Raw genomic sequence first — 19,948 nt, forward strand, 5'->3', positions numbered from 1 at the left:
TATCACTGGGAAAATACCTATTTTTTACTTATTTAGGATCTTCTTTAGGAATTTATAACAAAGATGTAAATTCTAACAGAGCAAGCCGTGTGTCTCTTTTTGCTCACCATTATATCCCCCATAGTAAGCTCAATGACGATAGCAGGTGCTTTAAAAATTTTTTGAGTCAGGGAAGACACACTTTAGAAAAGAGTGTTGGAGGACTAAAGAAGACAGAGATTTTTAGAAGGCCATTTCAAGGAGAGAGAACTCCCAAAGGATGGAAAGCTCTTTTCTTCCCATGCATACAGACAGAGGAGAGAGAGAAAGGAGGGGGGAGGAGAGGGGAAGAGGGGAGAGAGAGAGGAGACAGAGGAGGAGGAAGAGCATAATAAGCCCAAAAGGACAATAGGGTATTTGTCAAAGAAAGGAATTACGGCCTCTTTCCCTCCGTTGCCCTTGATAACAAGGGGAGTATGGATAACATACATGGGGTTCAAATAGATGCTCCTGCAATGCCCCCCCCCAGCCTCTAAGGATGAAATCTTAGCTTGGCAGGGTTTATAAGGCCCCGCAGGACCTCACCCCTGCCCAGCTGTGCAGCTTCGCGGGCATCTCCGCCGTCCCCTCCCAGGTACGCTACATTCCAGCCATCCTGAACGTCCTTCACATTCTCTTGCATCTGGGCGTTGGCATATGCTGCGCTCTCTGCCAGGGACACCTTCCTCCCCTTCGCTGGCTCATTCCCTTTTGTCTTCAGGTATCTGCTGAAATGCCACTGCCTCCAGGAAGTCTCTCCAGGCCTTTGGGTTGGGCTCCCCTTTCGGCTCTGTTCCGGCCTCTCTTGGACTGGGCTGTAACTGCTCGCGCAGCCGCCTCTGCCGAGACCATTGACTCTGGGGGGTAGTGACCAAGCCTACGCCGCTCATCACTGTGTCTTCAGCACTGAGCCCAGCCTGACACACGGTCCGTACATTTTTACTGAATGGATGAAGAGACGAAGAGAAAGGAAGGAACCTGGAGCCTGAGCAAACGGCAAGGGACCCTGTCGGCAAAGAGGTGGTGGCTACACTGAGTGGGCGTTGGCTTTCCTGGCCTCTCTAAGATCCATTTGGTGGAGTCCCAGAAGATGTGGGAAGGCGAACCTAACGCCACTGAGCCCAGAGTTGTGTGTAGGAAAGAAGAGAAAGAAAGACTAAATGATTGCTGATAAGACTACTAGGTTTTGGGGACGCCTGGGGGGCTCAGTCGGTTAAGCGTCTGCCTTTAGCTCAGGTCATGATCCCAGGGTCCTGGAATCAAGCCCCGCACTGGGCTCCCTGCTCAGTGGGAAGCCTGCTTTTCCTTCTCCATCTGCCCCCCCCTGCTTGTGCTCTGTCACTCTCTCTCTCTCTCTCTCAGAAATAAAATCTTGAAAAAAAGAAAGACTAATAGGTTTTGAAAAGACCTATTCACAGTGACCATACTAATTTCTAGCTACATATGTTATGAAGCGGTTCTTATTGAATAAAATTGTCACTTAACATCAGACAGAAGTTCTTATCTCATTTTTAAAGTTTTATCCCGACTTGGGAAGAAAGAAGACTAGAACGACCCACATAATTCGACGCAACTCTTTTGTAGAAAATTTGTAGAACAGGGAAGTTGCTTTCGGTGTATAGAAACAATCAAAAAGAAAGTTCTTAAATAATTTTAAGACCTGTGTTTCGAGCATGGAGGTTGTTTCAGCCAGCAGCTATTACCTTGGTTTCCGCCATCTGTAATGCGGTCTCGAATGCTTACTTGCCTAGGGTAAGGTCCCGACAAAAACCATTTATTATCCTGGTTAAAAAAGTCAGAGTTAGGATGGCGACCCAATTCACCATGTATCTCCTGGCGGCCTTGATTTTCTCATTCTCATGCAAAGTAATGTGGGGCTGTGTCTTTCCTGCAAAGAGGCTTTAGGTTTCGCTGTGGGAATGTAGTGCGGAGGCCGCATGCATTGGCCATTGAGGAACCCACAGTCCTGGATGTCCCAAGCATTTGGGCATCCTGTCCCACTTGGATACTCGTCTGTTACCTGACTAGTTACTTATTTGAATTTTTTTCCATCTATAATGGGAAATTTTCTTAGAATTTTTTTACAGTCTACCCATCGTATTTAAAACTCTTATGTAATCTATTTGACGTTATAAACATTTTGTGTTACTCTGTCATTTAATTGGTCAAGGGCTTTGCAAATAAAAATCGATTATCCAGGGATTCGAGAAAAGAGAAACCTGGTAAAAAACATTAATTTAATGAGGATATCTGTTATCTACAATTATCTATTTTATATCATCAACTGCTTCATTGGAGGGGTAAAAACAATGTCCAATAATGTCCAATAATTCTTTGAGCACTACCAAAGCACTTAGCATATAAATATCCACTAATACTCATTGACACATTATTCTAAGCATACTAGGCATTAATCAAATACCCTTTATCAGCCTGTGATAATTTTCATCTATGGGATAAGAAGTTAGCTGACAAGGTTTAATTGAAATAGAAATCACGAAGTTAAGCCTTAAAAAAATATGGGGTTTTAAGAAATTGAAGAATGGAATAAAAACATGCATTAAAAAAGATGCTAGTAATGCGTTAAATGTCATACCTTTGAAATTACCTTGTTTCTTAATTAGAATTCTTCAAGCATATCAACTGAACTTGTCCTCACTGAGAACCACACCCTAGGCAAATTCAAAGCATGGAAGGGAATTATTTTCTAGTTAATGGAGCATGTAAGTTTATTTTAATATTCAAGGTTATGATGGGTGAAATGTAAACTGAGAAGTTTTCCTTTTTATCATGGGTCATGGTATAATAGCAGTACTTACTTTATGAAATAAATGTCCAATTACCATAAAACAAATGGAAGGTCATTACATTTTACTTGGCTTTTGTATGCAGTCTATGAAATGTGTTTCCTTACAAACTGGCATGCTGTAATACTTTGTGCTTGTAGTCAATCCAGGGAGCCCAGCCTTAGCTTTCCCTCATTACAAACCACATGGGCTCCATTCTAGCGATGATAACTTAGACTTTCTCATCACCGAACCTTTGCACTAACCATTTCCTCTGCTTCAAATGACTTCTTCATTTCCTCCACCAACCCACAAACCTTTTCTTCCTCAAGACATTTCAGAAACTCGTCTCTCCCACATATGCCTTCCCTAGGACTTCTTTAATCTTTTGTGATTATACATATGTGAAGCTTGGGTCAGTTATCCTAATTGGCTCGATAACCCAAGGAACAAATGAGTCCCTTATTGTGGCCTGAGAAAAGATTGCTAGCTCGGGCTCTCTACATGTTTGTCTACTGGGCGAGGGTGCTGCGGATGGAAGGGGAGGACTGGTCAGGAGTGTGTGTGGCTCAGTGCTAGTTACCATCGTTGGAACAGAGTTTGCAATATATCCCAGTACCACCCTTCACTGTAGTGGTTTCTTTGTCATTGTATGATCATTTCATTTGCATTTGCCTGTCTCCACCATTAAATTCTATTTCTTTCTTCCATTTTCGGTGAGGCTTTTGAAACCAACAATGATAGAATTACTATGTGTTTCTCAGAGGAGGAGTGAGGATACGTAGGTCGATGATGCCAAGGTCAAAAACTCAATTGCCTTCATAGCCCTGGCAAGTGACGTGACTGTGCAAAGAGACACAGCGTTAGACCAGGAGCAGAGGCTCTAGAAGCTGGAGGGCACCTGCCCAGCCTAGAGGCATCCCGATGCAAACATTCACAACACCCCTGCCAGTCCAGTTTGGCCTTCCGGTCACTAGTTTGCCACCCCTGAAGCCCTCGCTCTTGCTCTGAGCCTGCGAGCCTGCTGGGGGGACAGGGGGATTAGCTACATTTTATTGGTGCAGGAATTGAGACACAGAATAGTAACTTGATAGAAGTCACACAGGAAAATCAGCTTCATGCAGATGTCTTGTTCAAGGAGAATAGATTGCCAAAAAGGTAAAATAAAAAAGCATGATCTAAAACCTGAGAGTGAGTGAGTAAGATTAATTCCCTTAAAGGAAAATATTCTAATATTCAGAAGCAGTTTTTCAGCACATTCAGTAAGTTTTAAAAGCACAGTGAACTCAGCCAGTCCCTTTCCTGTGCTTTGGCTATCTGTACCCATACATAGGCATGAACACACACACACAATTATTTTTACATTTAAATTCTAATCACGCTGGGAAATTTGTCATTTTGTCTTTCCTAAGAGACTTTGGCTAATACGTGAACTATCTTGATTTATAGAAAACCTCATTTTAAGGGCAGGATTGTTCCTGTCCTGGATCACCTACGGGTTTTCTCCAAGATTCTGCTTTATTTACTGTTATTACTCTTAGTTTTGATGGGAAAGGAAAGTTGGGTAAGAGATCTGTGCATCCACTATTTAATGTGAATGCTTTGAAATTTTTATTCACTTCTACTACAAGCTGAGAAGTAGGCGAAGCATATTCTGCAAATCAAGCCCGTTAAAATTCCGCTGCGAAGTGTGGACTTGACTGACTGCAAGTGGAGCTGTCAGCTCGTACAGGCATCACTGTCAAAGGGCCGTGTCATCTGTCAGTGTCGGTTCCAGCTCACTGTTCCACATAGAGGGAATGCACTGTTGCCTCCCAATTGATAACACGCTGCCAGAAGCATGTTACTTTCTCATCCGTCTTCTTGTAGCTGTCAAAAATGGAATCCATTAATTAGTTTGTTCTTGTGAATTTTAGTTGTTCTAAAGACATGTAAATTTCAAAGTAAGACAAATAAAAATCCCAGCCCAAACCTTGAGGCCAATAAGGGCTCAAAATCCCAAAGTGGCAGCTCTTGCTGACAGTGGTGAGAACTGACCAGCTAAACTCTGCCTTAAGTGAATGTAATGATGTGGCTAGTTTCCCATCCCTTTTAATGAGAGCATGTTTCCCAAGGCTGCAGAGGGATGGAGACTTAGAGCAAAAGGCGGGAGATGCCCTTGAACATGGCTCTAACTAGTCAGGCAGTTTGACACAACTTAGGGAGTCTGGTTGCTGCTGCTACTGCATGATTACCTTTTTGTATGTTATTCCTCTCCAGTGGCTTTCAAAAAAAGTTTGATGGGCTTTATTTCCCTCATTTTGGTGGTCCCAGAAAGCCTAGGCAATTCTATAAACTCCGTATACTTTAGACACGGTGCCTCATGTGTAATTCACTTCAGCATTCCAATATACAGTATATCTGTGAATTGAAGGAATATTCTATAAGAAAGCTGAAACAAATATATTGAACAATCTTTATGTCTGGTATAGTATATTGCAAAAATGAGTATGGTTCAGCTTAACCCAATTTTCTCTCTCTCCGTCTTTTCAAGTCAGTGATAAGGGATCGCACTGACAGTAAATTATTTTATTCTAGTCAATTCAATAAGCATTTATTAAGTGACTACTCTGTGTAACTCACTGTGCTAGGTACTCTGGGAAATACAAAAATGATTAAAATACAGCCCGAGTCCTCTAGAAACTCATGCTTTAGAAGAAGTGGTAGATGCACAAAGAGCCCTAATTCAAGATAGACGGCAGGAATTTACTAAAGAACGGGCCACGGAAGAGAGGAAGACAGATGAGCTCTGTGCCAGGGACTCTCTCTGAGAGGGGATCCCGGAGCGGGCATTGTTTGAGCAAGAATTTGAAGGGAGGGACCAGTCTTCGCGTGGCTGTAACGTCCTCGATTTTAAAGGCTATACCACATACGGAGGGAAAGTATACACCAAAGCAGTGAGTCTACAAATGACCAGGAAGCTTAAACTCGACAGGTGGAGACGTGCAGGCAAGAACGAGGGCTGCCCCAGGGCAGTGCAGGGAGGACTCCGGGTTAGAGACATCCTTCCAAGCACTGTGCGTTTAACTAAAGGTGCTTCCTTTGTGAGAAATGTATGGGGAAGTAGTTGGTTAGGATTACATCTCATGATTTGTAGCAGAAATAAATGGTAACTATATCCAGAAGTATCTGAGATTTTCCTCTTCTTTTTAGGTTTGTTCCTCTCCAGCCAGGATATAATATGGAAAAATATGACCACTAGAATGAATGAAAAAGAAGATAAAAAATAATTTAGCAGAGTCTTTTTTAAGAGCATCAAACCATTTAGGGAATTTCTGATTCTTTTCCAGCAAACAGCATAGACGTTTGGGATGATTTTAAGGCCCTGCAGGGAGGGGACTTGGTTTTGCTCATTGCTGAATCCCGACAACTCAGAAGAGTACATGGCTCATAAGGGGAATTCCAGCAGCGTTTGTTGACTGCACTTTTCACAAAACCTATCTACTGTAGCTCAGCCGGGTCTCAGAAGTGGAACCAACACCACTCTGCTCAGCCTCGTGCTACCCCTACACGGGAGGAATGACTTTAGTTTGAGATGAAATGCTACTAGAAGACAAGAACTTTTTAGCAGGTGTAAAGTATGGACATTTATCGATTTGGTCACACCTATTTCTTACGACTTGAGTAAAACCGATTTAAAAGGAAAGAAAAACTGATAGCTGGGAAAAATGAACCATGACAAAGGACTTCTGCTAAAGCTGAGAATGATTGAAATGCTCATGTTTCTTGCTCTAAAACGCTAACAATAAGGTTATACCTGCAATGAAGTGAGGTTGTCAACTATTCGGTTAATTCAGTCCCCCAACCGGTCCATTTTAATTCAGTGAGCAAAGTATATTCTATGTGAAGAAAACTAGTTCGACTGCCTTCGCATGAAAAGAAGCCAGGTCACAGTAACCGCTAAGCCTCCCTTGGGGATAGATAGGTCCAGTCTTGGTGTTTACAGGGGGAGAATGTTGACCAACAGCTTCACTGGTTCAGCGGCAGATAATTTACTCAGGTGCTTCTGACGCAGGAGGAGTTGATGTGGGGACCTCTCTAAACTGAAACAGTGGGGCGGGGGACACACATAAGAAGCATTAGTACTGCTAAGGGTAGAGCACAGACAGAGGCGGGAGCAATGTCTGAACTACTCTACACCCACGTTGAAGAGTGGGCTCTGGTTGCAGGGGTGGGTGGTTCACAGCCCTGGGGGTCCCCTTCTGGGCCCGGCCTTTAGCTGCTGGGATAGCGAAGGAGAGGCGAGGGTGGCAAAGGTGGGAAGAGTTATGAGGTGGGGGGTGCTAATGGCCGCAGTCATTTTCCACAGGCACAAAAACATTTTAATCTCTTAACAGTTGATAGAGCCAAACCAGGGCACACCAATTGAACATTATCCCTGAATATAGGCATAAAATCTGGTTCCTCGCCCTGAAGAAGTTTAAATGAGTGCTCAACCCTCTTCAGAAGGATACTCCAGCTGGACTGAGCGTTAGACCAACTGACCAGAGGAGAGAGTCCAGAATATTGGCTGGGTCTGGTATGTCTGTGAATAGATCCATAGTAAGAGTCCAGATTCTGCCTAAAATGCCAGCCCCTGCCTGGCGTGGATAGGATTGGTGCCTTTTAAGGGCTGTTGATACATATCACAGAGAGGGAGCAAAAGGCTCCCTTGAATCAGCTGGTGGAGTCATACTTCTCTAAGGTCCTTCACACACTCTGACACAGTTACTTTTTTTTTTAGGGTTTATGTATCTTTTTTTTATTATGTTATATTAGTTACCACACAGTATACTTCATTAGTTTTTGATGTAGTGTTCCATGTTTCATTGTTTGCATATAACACCCAGTGCTCATTGCAATACGTGCCCTCCTTAATACCCATCACCATGCTAACCCATCCCTACCCTCCACCCCTCTGAAACCCTCAGTGTGTTTCCTGGAGCCCATAGTCTCTCATGATTCATCTCCCCCTCTGATTTCCCCCCTTCATTTTTCCCTTCCTTCTCCTGTTGTCCTCTGTGTTATTCCTTATGTTCCACATATGAGTGAAACCATATGATAGTTGTTTTTCTCTGCTTGACTTACTTCACTTAGCATAATCCCCTCCAGTTCTATCCATGTTGATGCAAATGGTGGGTATTCATCCTTTCTGATGGCTGAGTAATATTCCATTGTATATATATGGATCACATTTTCTTTATCCATTGATCTGTTGAAAGGCATCTTGGCTCTTCACATCAAAATCCAGTTCGCTTAACTTCTATACGTATGACAGAACAAAACTGACTGGGTTCTTTGGCCATGCTAATCCCTTCCAGTCAGCAGCAACATCTTGCTCCCCTCAGACCGACTTTCTTCCCACTTTCTTTCCCTTCCAATCCCCCTCACCCAACCTTCTCCCCATAAGTGATTATTAAACCAAGTGCATCCTAGGTACAGGAAATAACTTTAGACTGGAGATCATTTAACATGGAACTGTGCACCAGTAACTCACAGATGGTCTATCCCAGGATGCTTCCACCCATAGCAATCTACGTGTAAGGGGTTGGCAGGCCCAACAGGAGGTGGATGCTGTTGGAGTAGGTTACTGGGACGAGCGACATCTTAGAGGAACAAGACAAGTCATCCCTCATAACAGTGAGTGAAAAGCTTTGCAAGTGGCACTGGAGCCTTCCCTCCACACACGTCTCACTTGCTCTAATAAAGATGGGCCACTGGTGTGCAAATGCCATCTGATGAGTTGGGCCCCCATAAGGCAGATGGTCAAATCATTAACTGGACTTCGATCCCATCAGAGTTAAGTATCAGTCAGAAGTACGTTGGGTTTACCTACCAAGAATCCTTTCTAAAAATGAACACAGTTGGGGAAGTTGGAAACCCATCTATGCCCTTTCTGATAGAGGAATCCCTTGGAAATACTTGATTTCTCATTTAACTTTCTCTTCTATAATGAACATATTCGTCCTTGACTATGAACTCCTGCCATAAAAGAACACAGCAGTTTGGTTACTTGTCTGTAAATAATACAGCAAGATCTATTAACCTAATTTCTATATGTAAGTTTTTTCCTTGTAATTGAATGCTTTTCTCCTTCTTTTCATTGAAGTCAGCTTCCCGTGACCTTTAAATTCAGTTAAAAAAGTTAATCCTCTGGTTAATCTGGACCAATTGGTTTCTGAAACACCACTCAGTGACAAACCATTATTTCTAGCTCAGCTTTTAATTGGTTAGAATGTTATTGCTGTGAGATCCAGTAGCTGTCAGCTTTGCCTGCTAGCCAGGCTGAGCCTTCTGGATGTACTCCAAGTCATTAAGGCAACATCTCCTGTTCAAGCCGGGGATATTTATCCTGAACCCAAGCCCAGTGCTCTCTCCTGCTCTTATTTAATTAAGGCCTAGGGAATGTTGGAGGGAGTCCTGCTACAGACTGGCGACAAGTACACTTTTGGGGGGAAAAACCTTGAGGTTCAACTTCTTTGTGTTAAATGCTATTTTTACATGATTAGGTGAAACTGTCATAGAAATCACAACTTAGCATTGATGCTAAATACATATTTTCTCAGATATTATATAACTTGCCTCAGCTTTGAATTTCCTCTTGTACTAAAGAGCCCAAAAGAACCCAATTTGTCACAGTTAGAGGAAAACTTATCTGATGTCCAACATACAGAAAATGTATTACAATTATTTCGCTCTTAGGAAGAATAGAAACTCTTGTGTTTTCTTTCTAATTGTCCTATTAGTATCTAGGTACCATAACTAATAGCAGATGATCATTGCAGTCATCCTTCTTTTAAACAATCACAGACTCGAAAGAGATGACGCATATGTATTTTTCCAGAGAGTTACCTAGAGAGAGGGCTGTCTGTGGGCCTGTTGTCAGAATGCGGGATTCAGGCCTGAGCTTTCTCCTGACTAGCTGAGTGATTGTGATTAAGTTATTCAAGTTCTCTGGATGCCAGTGCCCTCCTCTACAAGACAGCAGTGAAATACTATTTATCTTACGGCTTTCTAAGTGGTGAGTACTCATTGAAAAAATACATAGGAAACACTGAGAGTCATGCAGGCAAAATTTTACTAACATACGATCATCACATTCAAGGAGCTCTTGGAGCGACAGAGTCAGGTTTAGTCGCTTAAATGAGAGTCATCTTTCTCTTGCGATCACAACTCTTCCTGGTTTCTAGTGTCCCAGAGTTCCTGCTCCAGCATCTTCTCCTCACTGCCTGTGCCCTCACTTTGTCTGATTTCATTAAGGGGCAAGGGGCAGGGAAGATGCTTCTTCTCCACTCCTGATGATTCCTTCCCTGTAGAAATGTCCCCACAAGTGAAACCTTCCTGATCCCTCTCCCTCTTCTCACTTCCTTGACCCTTTGGTAGATCAAGTCAGTTATTAAAGTGATAAATTTGGGAAGAATGAACTGGGTATGCTTAGCTCAACACATCCCTTGTTGTCTTGACTGTGTGCTGTCACCGCTCCCAAGCACACAAGCTGCATGGGCAAGGCCCTGACCTAGCAGGAGTAGTCCCTGAGAGTTCACCTGTCACCGAATGGGTGATTCCATCTAATGCTGGCATTCAGCGTTGCAAAGTCTCCTTCTCTGCCGATGTAAGCCATGTTCTCCACTCGCAGTTTTATCTTTTTGCCCTTTTCTTTTATTTTTTGATCCAGAACTCAAGTGAAGAAAAAGGCTGTTATTTATCATTTATTGGACACCCCCTCACAAGCCCTCCCAACTTACGAACCCACATTTCTCTCCTGTGCTTCCCACTGAGCTCCAGACCCACGTACCAGTTGTCTTTTAAAGAATCTATATGGTTCTCTGCTGGTACATAAAACACACACACAAAAACCCTGCACTAAATTATTAAATTAAACAAATCTCTTTATCTCTCCTCTATCCCATTAGATTGCATTCGCATATTTGCGTGTCTCAGTAGGAGAACGGAGGCAGGGATCTGGCATAATCAGACACCTGCGTCATACAGGAGCACGACGAGGGTTCAGGAAGGTTTACTGAGTGAATAAGCCCGTGAGGGAGCAGTAGTGAAACTGCTGGGACAGGAGGGCCCTGGTCCAGTCCCCTTCTGTGTCCTGGCAGCCTTCCGCTCCCCCAGCTCCAGACTGACCCAAAGATCCTGTGTCAGGGCAACCGGCAGAACTACACAAAGATTTCTGAGTGTACAGAGGTCAACGGCTCGGGCCCTGGGCTCTGAGCGATCGGCCCAGCACTGCTACTCTGCGAATGTTGATGAGTGTGTCACCGCGCTCTCTAGAGGAGGGCGCCCCACCCTCAGCCCCTGTACCTCTCTGTACCCCCCAATTGGGCTCCCTCCATCATCTCCTCCTAAACCCTTCCACTGCATTCTCCGGAACATACCCAAATCCCCTTCATCCTTAACCTCTCTTCCTATTGGTCCTTCTGCTTTCTTCTTCTAACTGAAACCTGGCCATACCCCGAAGGCACCGCCTCCCCGTAGCCTTAATGAGTGGCAGGCACTTTTCTTACACTCTGCCTCCAAGTGCACCTAACGCTGCCACAGGTAGCCTCCTCACTCCTCCTTTCCTTACAGAAGGCTTGGCCCTCTCACCCGCCTCTAAGCCCTCAGCTCCTTTGGCGCTCTTGCCATCAGACGCACTGACCAGAATCCTTACTTGTTGCAGTCGCCTGCCAACCCCTAGTCATCCCACTCTTTCCTCAGAGATGTTAGCTCCAGGCTGCTTGTCACCCCCACACTGCCTCAGTCTTAACTCTCAGTGATTTTTATATTCAGGGGGACAATACCTGTGATATCCTGGGCCTCTCTCTCCAATGACCTTGGCCTCTATCCTATCTCAGTCACTCACTTCCACAGTCACAGTCTAGACTTTGTCATCACCAGCATCTGCAACTTCTCCATAATCTCCATTTCAAGCCTCCTCTTCCTCTATCTCCTGCCTATTCTTTCCAGTACCCTGATTTCACGAGGATCTCAAGTGGGGCTCCCATCCATTGACTCCACCGCCCTTTCTCCACCCACTTCCCCCAGTGTCTTCATTTCTTTCCGAATCTGATGGCATTTTGACAAATATATAATGGAAATGTGAAAGGAAACACTGTAGAAAAACAGAAATGAGAGGGAATCTATTTTTACACCCAAAATGATCATCCTCACGTGCACATTGAAAAATCCAAAACATTTCCTCAGAATTGGGGGATTTATTTCACTCCTACTGTTGGGCCAGGAAATCAACCTTCTGGACTAGATGTAGTCAGAGTCCCAGGGCGGCTCTGGCATTACTCCTCATATCAAATAAGTCACGCAGGAGGCCTTTGCATAGCAACACAAACTGGCAAGGCCTCAAACTACAACTCGGTTTGGTGGGATAGACTAATTTGACAAAAATCTCTTACTCGATGGTCCCTGTGATGTAATGATTCTGTGAAGAGTTACAGTCCAATTTATTTCTGGAACCCATTCTACTGCCAGGCAGACAAACTCAACTTTAATTTTATCTTTCTCCCTCAGCACCTGATGAAGTGACTGATAACTTCATTAGAATAGTAGATGGGGCTGTTATTATATATTAACAATCACTTCTAAGAAGAGAAAGACGTACCCAACAGTGCTCAGGTGGAAGAGGCACTAACTTATGATTGCTGTGTGAAAACAAGTCATTTGACAGTAATAAACCTTGAAATAGTTTGGAACTTCATTTAAAATAACCCATTCACATTCAACTACAGATGGAAAATAACATGGAAAATAAGGTGAGTAAAAGCTCCCCTTAAAAATTCACCTTAAAAGCTATTTCTATATTGGTTACTTCTGGGGGGAAAAAAAGATGTCATTGAATACAGAGGGAAAAACATTAGACTGGATGGACCAATTAGGTAGCAAGTCTATATAAAAACAGATTAAAATGGGAAAAATTTAGGGATCTTTGGGGATTAAGATATCTATTTATCTATTCTATCATCTATCTACCTATCATCTATCTATCTCGTGCTGTGAATTTGGTAAGAAATAACATTGTGTTATTTTCTGTATCTTTTCATTTTTACCACATGTGGAATGAATTGTATCGGAATTGAGACAGAAAGGATGGATCCTTATTAACTCTTTGCCTAGAGAGGAAGAATTTCTGAGCATGAACTATCTGCCACTTAAAATCAATTAAGTACCAAGAGAGCTATAAACTGGCCCAGGGCTGGAATCTATTGTAAAACTTCCTGGAAAATTGGAACAAAGAAAAGATGCTAATTTCTCATAGTAGGGGGGAAACATCCTTTTAATTGGATCAGATTATTTTTTATCGTCTGGATTTTAAAGACTGACCAGGACAATAAGTACCTCCAATAGATTTTAACCCAATCAATAGGACTCAAAGATTAGAGAACACTGCCATTCTTTTACCTGACAGGTAGCAAGGATCAGTGAATTAACAGAGGACTGCTGTCAGCGTACCGAATAATGTTCTTGAGGTTGGACCTACCAGGAAACTTCACAAACACGGCAAAACTTCTCTGCGCCTCCATTTTCTCCATTTAAAAGCAATTTTATGCATGCCTTTTATTTTTTTTTTTAAAGATTTTATTTATTTGACATAGTCAGTGAGAGAGGGAACACAAGCAGGGGGAGTGGGAGAGGACGAAGGAGGCTCCTAGCGGAGGAGCCTGATGTGGGGCTCGATCCCACAACACTGGGATCACGCCCTGAGCCGAAGGCAGCCGCTCAGCGACTGCGCCACCCAGGCGCCCCTATGCATGCCTTTTAAAAGTTCAACTTACCAGCTTTTCCCCATTAAAAACATTTGCAAACATGAACAGATTATGAATAGGCTCGGAGAGGGAGGGTGGGCAAAATAACTATATTTTCTTTTTTCCTAAGATTGTCCTAAGGAGACTGCACTGGTAGGAGTGGGGTTGGAGACATGGAAACAAATAAGGAGGCTGGTACCATAGTCTAAGGTGGAGCCAATGAATGGTGGCACTGGGGGAGGAGAAAGGGACAGAGTGGAGATATATAAGAGGACAGAATTTGTCTGGTCCACTTTAAGCCAGTTGGTGGCATGACTGCACCCATTTCTCATGACATACGGTTCTTTTCTCTTTGTCCCTTCTTTTCCTCTACTTCTCACTTACTTGATTCCCTATTCTTTTCCCCAGTGTTCCTCCCTCTGTTACTCATGCCCTAGCTCTACCAGTCAAGTCTACGGCTTGGCTGGTCTTCTTCCAGAATTCAGGACCCTGAAGGCCCTGTGGGCAGAAGGCATGTGACAGATGAGGGGTCAAATGGAGATGTCACAAGCACCGATTTAATTGTAAATAGTAAACCACTAAATAATCTCGGCACTAACGCCAAAAACCCCAACTGGAGACACTCCCCTATTTACTCCTCTACTACTGGTGAAAATCACTGAAGATAAACAAGTACTAGATAAAACCGAGGGGGAGGGAGAATAAACAGTGATGGCGGTAATTGCAGTGCTTACCATCAGATGCAAATTGGTGTCTTTTACTAAATGAAGTGAGTTCCATGGTAAAACATGATACAGCAAAAAAAGCTTTCGTTCATCTAAATAAGATAAGTGGGTGGTGTGATGAGCACACGAGGCCAGGAACAGCCGCTCTTGAAACCCTCAGACCCCTGCGTCTATCCCCTGTAGATGTTCAAGGACCATGTGCCAGAGGACTGGGTACTGCCCACTACCATGGAAAAGTATGTTTTAGTGGAAGGCAGTAGAAAGCAGTAACCAGAACAGATTGTGGTCAATCCAGCACCATCCTCAGTTCCTTCCACACTCTTCCCACCACCACAGGGGAAAAGCCTGGGAATTAAATTCTCCAAAATTCTTTGTTTTGTAGAGTCTCAGATTAGATTCTGTGGGTGAGAGGCACTCCCATGAGATTTAGAGTGTGAAAGAAAAGGAAAGAACATTCTCTGGCAATGGTCAGTGCCCTGGCATTAGCAGGCAGAACACACAGGGTTTGGCTGGCAGTGTCAAGCATCCTCCTAAGAATCAACCATTTTGTGCTGCAGGAAGCTGAAATCACAAGCAGCGACTTCCCTGTAATTCTGGCCCATCTACATGTTCTGAAAATCAGGAGTAGCCTTCTTGACCTTTGTTTCCCAAGTCCTTCCCATAACTGTATAAGCCTCTAATTCCCTGTGGTAAATCTCTTCCTGCTCTGATGACCTGGAGTGGCTCTGCTTCACTGAATGAACGGAGACTGATAGTGATTATAAGCTTGGGGACAGAGAGGGTGGGTTACGTTGGAGCTGCCACAAACTACCTGAGGGAGCTTGTACAAGTGTCTTAAATACTTGAAAAATAATTTTCCCTGTTTATAAAAGTAGGAATAATAAAATTATGTCTGCCCTTCTTATAAGGTTTCATCAAAACCCTCATCAAGGATTAAATGAGTTCAAGCATGTCATAAAAGCACTTAGGACAGTGCTTAGGGCAAATAAGCTTCAAAAACAATGCTAGCCATTCATTTTACATATAATAATACTAGCAGTAATGAACTCAACCAAGAGCTGTTTCTCCCCCTCCTCGTGGCTGGTGCGTGCTCTCCTCAGAATAGGGCACAGCGGAAGGGGCAACTCAGAACACACCACTGGGCAGGGATAATAAAGTCGCAATTTCTGCAACTCTTAATTTAAGAGAATGACCAAAAATTCTGGATGACGGGTGCCTGGGTGGCCCAGTAAGTTAAGCATCTGACTCTTGGTTTTAGCTCAGGTCAAGATCTCCCAGTCCTGGGGTCAAGCCCCACATGGGGCTCCAGATTTTCTCTCCCTCCCCCTCTGCCTCTCCCCTTTCCTGCTCACACAAGTGAGCACATGCTCGCTCGCTCTTTCTCTCAAATAAAATCTTGAAAAAAAAAATCTCTGGACAAGGCTAGGGATCCATGGCATGACCAAAGCTAGAACTGATTACAACTCTAACTTTTACAACAAAAATCTTGTTGGGTGATGACATGGAGGCTGGAGTAGCTGTTGGTTAGAGTAGAAGTTGGGAAGTCCCATTCCTCCAAATATTGCTCTGTGCTCCTGGAGCCTTCTTCCATCTCTAGTTTTCTGTGGTTTGGGCAATACATATTCCAAAGAAAGATGGAAGTTGGGAGACCAATGGCATTAGAAGATGGTTAGTTCAAAGAGAAACAACACTGGATTAAACCAACATGGCCCTCAAAGAAAAAGAGACCTTAATCATGAATTCATTAGAAGCTTCTCTGTGACATTAGTTTAAGGACTTACAAAACCAAAGAGGGGATGACTTTTGACCTCATGACAGAAACTTTAGACACTTAAGAGCATTGCATATTACAGAGAAGCATGCCAAAGGGGCGTGTTAGAAGGTATGCAGGATGCCTTCCCGTACTTTCGCACCGGCGCTCACAGGTGAGCCAGTGAAAATTGCCATGGTCCTGGTTCCTCCCTGGAAAAGGCTGCTGGTGTCATTTAAGTCCCACCTTGCTTCTGCCTACCCAGAATTTGAGCAGTCATGTTTTGTAATTCTTGACGGCAAGCAGCGTCTCCGAGTCACTAGCTCCATAAGGAAGGGCAACGATGTGAATTACTCCCCAGAGCGGAGCTTACTATGGTTCAGGAAAAGGGGAGAGGGTGGCCCCCAGGGAAGGCTCTGGGCTACTGCTCAGTCCTTTGATTCTCCTGGGGATTTCCTTGCAGGGTACAAATGCTTTCCCTTGTACCTGTATCATCCAAAATTCCTGAAGGTCCACCACTTCTTTCTTTCTTTTCATGGAAACTTCAACTTATTTTCATTTTCCTGTTCTGTCTTTCTGTGAAGTTAAAAAACAATCTTAATGAGCCAACTTAGAGACAGCAGCCATCTTTCATTGCTTCTTTTATTTACATTAGTCGATTGGAAAATGTAGGTAAGATTCTCCCCCTCTTTAAAAATGAGGCTCTGAAGATAACATTTAGCTAGCTAGTGTAATCCCAAATCCAGTTTTCTAGTCACCACGATGCTGATGGGGGTGAAGACACAGCGGGCATTTTCGGCTGATTATCTTCACATAGAAGGTCCTGGCACAGGAGGAGCTCCCCGTGGTACGTGGGGAAGTTGTGCAGATTATATTCACAGCTGGCTCACAGACTGAGAGCCCTGCGAGGGTGAAAGGGAGAGATTTTACATCTTCACCTCCAGAAATCCTAGCCCTGGGTCGAAGGAGGGACTGAAATCCCAGGACATGGCGCCCCCAGCCCTGGGGTTGATCCTTGTTATAAACCCCCTCTAATGGAGGCTGCTGTTGGTTTTCTTGAATGATACACAGTGTCCTTCTCCCGGAAAGGCTGTTATGTGGATTCCTCTCTGACCAGCCGTTAGGGGCCCTCAGGAGGTTTAGGGGGATTGAAATGGTGTGGCCCAGCAAAAATTCTCAGAAAACAGTCTATGTTCTCCAAAGTGAGCCTTCACAACTAAGAATAACAGAAGGTGAGACAGAAGCAAAGATGGTATTCATTTCTCAGTCAAGTGTTGGTTTAGAAAAAAGCCATGCTGAGCTAACTTCATCTGTTTTTTAAAGAGTACTCTTCTTATTTATTATTTTTTCTTTTTCTGTTAAAGGAGAGATTTAGAAATTTAGCCTTATGGTTCATCTTTATTTTAACACTAAATATTCAAATACAAAAGGGAATAATGCTTATGGCTTTAAAACATATGGTACTCATCTCTATTGTTTAGGTAGAGAAAGAAACCTACTTGCATGGGTTTGAAAGGGACATTGACAGTTTACTTGCTACACGCCAAGTACTGGCCTAAGCCCCTTTAAGGAATTATTTCAGTCCATCCTCAAAATATACCTGAGGACTGTAATCATCGCCACTTTACAGATGAGAAAACTAAATCTTGGAAGTATTTAGTAACTTGCACAAAGTTATACCACTAACACCGAATAGGATCAGGATTAGAACCTAAGCAATCTGATTCTGGAGCCTACACTCTTAACCATGAGGCACACCACCACCTGCAAGAATAAAGAAAGTTTTCTGGGGCACCAGCTTCCATAAACATGGTGGCCAAGGGGCGCCTGGACGGCTCAGTCAGTTAAGCGCCTGATTCTCGGTCTCAGCTCAGCTCACAATCTTATGGATCGTGGGGCCCAGCCCCACATGGGGCTCTGCACTGTGCGTCTGCTCAGTTGGGAGTCTGCTTCTCTCCTTCTCCCTCTCCCTGGGCCCCTCCTCTCTCTCTCTCTCTAGCAAATAAGTAAATAACTAAATCTTAAAAAAATAAAAAAATAAAAAACGGTGGCCAAGCCCTTTAGCTATGAAACAGCAGGCTCTCTGACCCAACGAAATGAGCCTTTACTATTGACCAGACAGCCCTCCGATCTCCCAACATCCAGCATACGTTCTGTCTCTTGGGCATAAGTCCTGCTCCTTCTTCACCACTCAGCCTTGATCTGAATCTACATCCAGGTTTTACTAATGGCTCTTGAAGTTTGACAGGTGGGACCACATCATAACGCATCTCAGGGAGCGAGTTGCAAGCCTTACAGAGAAGCTTATCACCCCAAAGTTTCTGCATCACAAAGATTACTTCGTAAACTGTGTGATCAGACGCAGAGGTTGCAATCATACACTGTTTACGATAATTTATTTGTCTCCGACCTACGTCGATGAGAACACTCTCACATTTCTACCTCCACTAGAGCAATGAGCTATCAGTCTACACTGAAAATAATATCATTTATTTGTGAGGAGCTTTCAAGGTTACAAAGTTCTTTCATATCTACTTAATTTTCACAAAAACTCTGAGCTTATTCCCACTGTCCCTATTTATAGATGAGTACATTGCAGTTTAGAGAGATGAAGTACCTTGGCTCAAAGTCATACAGAAATAGCAGACATGACACTGAAAGCCCAAGTTTTCCATCTCAAAATCTAGCGTGCTTTGCTATGATGATGTTACTTAAGGTGGAATTTCACCTTTATTTATTTTCATTCCTGGGGGGGAGGTATTCATAATGGTGTATGTACTGCACACTTTCTCATGCCCTCCGTCTGACTTTTAAGTAGATAATAACCACTTAATCAACCTGGATAACTTGAGTCTTAGATAATCCCTTCTGTCTATAGGAGTCACCTGTCATCATCTAAATAACCTTAACATGATTCTTGACATTTGTAACCGGGGTTCAGAGAAATCGAGAGTAATAGACAACTTTTCAGAAATGGAATAACAGGTAGTTTAGTGTCACTGTAAACACAGTACTGAATTAAGAGGGTGGAAGATGAGGCCCCAGGAGGGTACATTCGGGCAAGTCACCGCCCTTCCCATTTGAAATCTAAGCGTATTGGATTAGCATTAGATCACCCCTTAAACTCTCATGTGTTACGAGTCTGTTCACTTCGGCTAAGATCTAAAGGAAACCAGTGACTGTGGAGGCAAAAGGAGGCCAGCAGGAATAAAGCTGGCTTCTAGAATTGCCCTGAACCACCACCCTCAGGTCCCAGGTCACAAGAAGATAAATGCCGGGAAGAACTTGGGGAGCTCACGGAGCCGGGTCAGAGGGTCCCTGCAGAGTCTCACCGAAGCTGTGCGGGCAGAGCCCCTTCCCATCGGCTCCCAGGTCAAGGGCGTCAATGCCCTTCTCAGAAACGGCTCTCTACTAGCAGCGAGTTCTTCCTAGTCTATCTCCTCACCCACACACCTCCTCCATGCCCTTTTCCTTTTCTTTCAGTTTCTGTGGTTGAAAAATCTTGGATGACCGCCAGTGGTATAATAGCAAAACACAGAGAAGCTGTTTGGCCAAGAATAGGACTCAAACTTTGGAGACCGCCCAGGGAATCTTTCCTTTAAACAGTGAAGCAATTCTAGTTGAGTTACAGCACCCATTCTGCCTTTCCCAGATGAATAACAATGTGGCTTGGGGGCTCAGCTCAGCTCCAGGGAAGGTTCTGAGACACATAAGCCAAGGGTGGGATTGTGGTGTTTTTCTGATCGCTCTTGCAGTAACTGGTTTAAAAATCCAGGGTTAGGCCAATCCACAGAAGACCTTAGTCTGATAACAAGAAATGATTTGTTTAGGGATTGACCCTTCCAGGTAATCTCTGGGACCTCTTTCCTACTACATCATCCTTGCTCATTCAAGTCCAGCCGTACT

The sequence above is a fragment of the Ursus maritimus genome, unplaced genomic scaffold (genome assembly GCF_017311325.1).
Source record: "Ursus maritimus isolate PB19 unplaced genomic scaffold, ASM1731132v1 scaffold_13, whole genome shotgun sequence".
Classification (NCBI taxonomy): domain Eukaryota; kingdom Metazoa; phylum Chordata; class Mammalia; order Carnivora; family Ursidae; genus Ursus; species Ursus maritimus.